The 3,740-nt window shown below is 34.5% G+C and overlaps 1 pseudogene; it reads left to right on the forward strand.

The window, feature by feature from the left end:
• The first annotated feature begins 3,368 nt into the window (after window positions 1-3,368).
• Window positions 3,369-3,469, forward strand: LOC127552568 (uncharacterized; annotated as a pseudogene).
• The last annotated feature ends 271 nt before the right edge of the window (window positions 3,470-3,740 follow it).

Below are 3,740 nucleotides of genomic sequence, written 5' to 3' on the forward strand. Positions count from 1 at the left end.
AAGAATTTTCTCACCAGGCAGTTCCTGATTTCATTGAGTACTTTTTCCTACACCAATGAAATGACAGCTCAGTTCATATTCCTGTCCTTTTGTATACAAACCACTGAGCACTTGGTCCTAATACAAAGATAAAAAAAATTTTTTTTAAAGTCTACCTTCAAAGAACTTACATTTTCTTAGACTTTTTTAACCGAACCTAAGAATTTATTAGTCATTAGCATATTAGTATATGTATATGTAAATATATATGCTTATATTCATATTATATATATACATTTAAATGTGTATATATAGTGTGTATATATACATGCACACACATATATACCTACAATTGTAAACATGTATGTATATATATTTATATGGATATATATATATTTTCTCAAGAAGTTTTGGATAAAACAAAGCACAGTTAACAAATAAGGAAAGGGCACAAAGCTGGGAAACTTGGGATATTGAGGACAAACTTAACCTATTTTATAATTTTGCCTCAGGCCAGAAATATTTGAGCTATGCTTTGGTTAAAGGACATTAGCTGAAGTTCAGAAAATCTCTGCCACATTTTTTTTTTCCTTAAAGCATTTATGAGCCTAAATTTACAGATAGAATTGTGAAACATAATCTCTACTCCTATGGAGATCATTTCAAGAAGAAGGATAAATATATTGACTCACACATGGTCATTTTATCAACTGACATGTTTCAGAATATCTTTGGCAGTACAGAGCTGAATAAATTAGAAAACGTTTAACAGCCTTACAAACAGCTTAATGTCTAGATAACTTTATATATTAACCTCTTAGATGGATATAGTAACAGTTAGCACTACTGCTTGTTTTAGTTTGCCTTACTATTTCTGAGTAAATCTTTTATGTTTAGAATTTCTTTTGTGAGCAAGGATAAAATATTTGTCCCATAACCAATTCATACTATATATTGGGCACTTTTAAAATTCTCCTTCTTGAGAAAACTGGCTGGACAAATCTAAAGTGTATAGAATTTGTCCTTAGAGCATTAGGATGAGAAATTAATAAGATGAAGAGTGTGAGAAAAGGAAGCCTAGTTATCCTTTCATTAGAAACCAGCATATCCTAGGACTGAATTCAGTTGAACCTTATAAGTAGGACCAGAGCTGAGGAACCTCCTAGGGAAAGGAAATGAGTAAAGTACCCTAGTCCTTATGCTCCCAGGAGTAATTACTTTATTGTTAGATAAAGATACACAAAATAAATGCAACATTAATTGCCAGTGGAGTGAGGAGGAGGGAATGGGAAAGTTTTCATGCTAAAGGCAACAGTATTAGTTGAGTTTTGATAACAAAAGATTCTAACAGATAGAAGTAAGGAGGAAATCCATTTCAGGCTTTGGGGACAGTCAGTTAAAGGCCATGGAGATAGGAGGTGGGTAAATATATGTGAGAAACAGTAAAAAGGCCAATTTAGCTCTGCTGTGAAGAGGGTACAAAGGGGGGTAAATACATAGCAATTTTAGAGAGGTGGCCAAGCTTTGGGGCAACTTGTGAAGGGCTTTTAAAGTCAAATAGAGATGTTCAATCTAAAGGGCAATAGAGAACTTCTGGACTTTATTGAGTAGCTAAGTAATAAGAATAACATAGTCAGTGTTGCCTTTAGGAAAATCCTGCTAATTATTATATAGAGGACAGAGAGTATGGAAAGATTTGAAGCTAAGAGGTGAGTTAATAAGCTATTGCAAAAGTTCAGATGAGAGATGGAAAAGAGTGGTGGTTATGTGATTTGAGAAGAGATGGAAGTGAGAGATTTTGTGGAACTAAAAATGACAAGATCTAGCACTTAGTTGGATCCAGTATATTTTGACATTCCAGTGTGGGGGCTCTAGAAAGCACACTATATTCAGCAGAATGATTTCAGAAAGGCCCGAGAGACTTACATGAACTGCGAAGTGATGTGAAGTGAACGGAGTAGAATCAAGAGAATACAACAAGATTATGTGATGATCAGCTGTGATGGACTTGGCTCTTTTCAACAATGATTCAGGGCAATTCCAATAGACTCATGAGGAAGAGAGCCATCTGCAACCAGAAAGAGGATTATGGGGACTGAATCTTCATAGTATTTTCACCTTTTTTGTTATTGCTTGCTTTTTGTTTTCTTTTTCATTTTTCCTTTTATGATCTGATTTTTATTGCACAGTGTGATAATTGTGGAAATATGTATAAAAGAATTGCACCTTTTTAACATATATTGGATTATTTGTTGTTTAAGGAAGGGGTGGAGGAGGGAAGGACAAAAATGTGGAACACAAGATTTTGCAAGGCTGAATGTTGAAAACTATTTTTGCATGTATTTTGAAAAATAAAAAGCTATTATTATATTAAAATGTGCTCTTCAAGGTCTGCAAATTCTATGCACGAGAGGGGGGGAAGGGAAAGATAGAGAAAGAGAGAGAGAGAAAGAAAGAGAGAGAGAGGGGGGGAAGGAAAGAAAAGAATGAAGAAGCAAGAACCAATAGAAAGTTTGAGCTATAATAAGTTTGAAATGAATACAAAATATATAATTTGGAGTGTCCATTACACAGGTAGAAGCAAATAACTAGAATTTAGGAGAGAATACTGCTAGATAGAAAGATCCTGTAGTCATCTGCAAATAGATGACAATTGAATTTCCAGGAGCTGATAAGTTCTCTGATTATAGAGATAGAAGAGAAGCTTCCAAGATAAAATCTTGAGTTAAGTGGCAAAGGAGACTGAGAAGGAGTAGTCAGTCAAAACCTGACCTATGATCTGAGTTAAGGACAGGAATTTTAAGAAGAATGTATTTCTGTTAAGAGAGAGAAGAAGAGAAAAGCTTATGCAAGAGTATAGAACAAAAGCCATGGAGTATCTGACAGATACTTTGGCTGGAATGTGGAGTACCTAAAAAGAAGCATTATGTAACAAGACAGGAAAAAATGGGTTAGAAACAGATTATAAGGAGATTTTAATTGTCAAGATCCACAGAGGATAATTAAAAAAAAAAAAAAGAAAGAAAGAAAGAAAAGTCTATATCAGAAAGGGTGTAGCTCATTCATAAGGAGGTCTAATAGATATCCACAAAGGGAAAGCTAAAATCAAAATGTCAGTAGAGTTACAAAAATCATCAACAAAAGCCTTAAGTAGAAAGGGCAAGTCAGGGTCAGCAAATGGAATCCAAAGGCCTTTTATCCAGAACTTCTAGAATTCTACAGATCCTTACTTCAAAAAGACCATAAAACCCAGCAGCTCCATCCATCAGACTCAAAACCTTCTCTGGTACTGATAGTTGGTGATATAGAATTTCTCGGAAAAATTCTACCTAGGGGATCTAGGGGAAACACAAGTTAGCTCTGCAGCTCTGTCAAAATGTACTCCTCATGCTCACTTTAGCTGCACATATACTAAAATTGGAACGATACAGAGATTAGCATGGCCCTGACTAAAGATGGCATGCAAATTTGTGAAGCATTCCATATTTTTCTGATTTTTCTTGTGCAGCATGATAAATGTGGAAATATATTTAGAAGAATTGTACATGTTAAACCTATATTAGATTACTTGCTGTCTAGAGGAGGAGGGAGGTAGGAGGGAGTTAAAAAAAATATGGAACACAAGATTTTGCAAGGGTGAATGTTAAAAACTATCTTTGCATGTATTTTGAAAGATAAAAAGCTATTATTATATAAAAATGTGCTCTTCAAAGTCTGCAAATTCTATGTTGCCCTATGCTGCAGGAAGAACTTTCTGTACT

This window comes from Antechinus flavipes, chromosome 2 (genome assembly GCF_016432865.1).
Source record: "Antechinus flavipes isolate AdamAnt ecotype Samford, QLD, Australia chromosome 2, AdamAnt_v2, whole genome shotgun sequence".
NCBI lineage: Eukaryota > Metazoa > Chordata > Mammalia > Dasyuromorphia > Dasyuridae > Antechinus > Antechinus flavipes.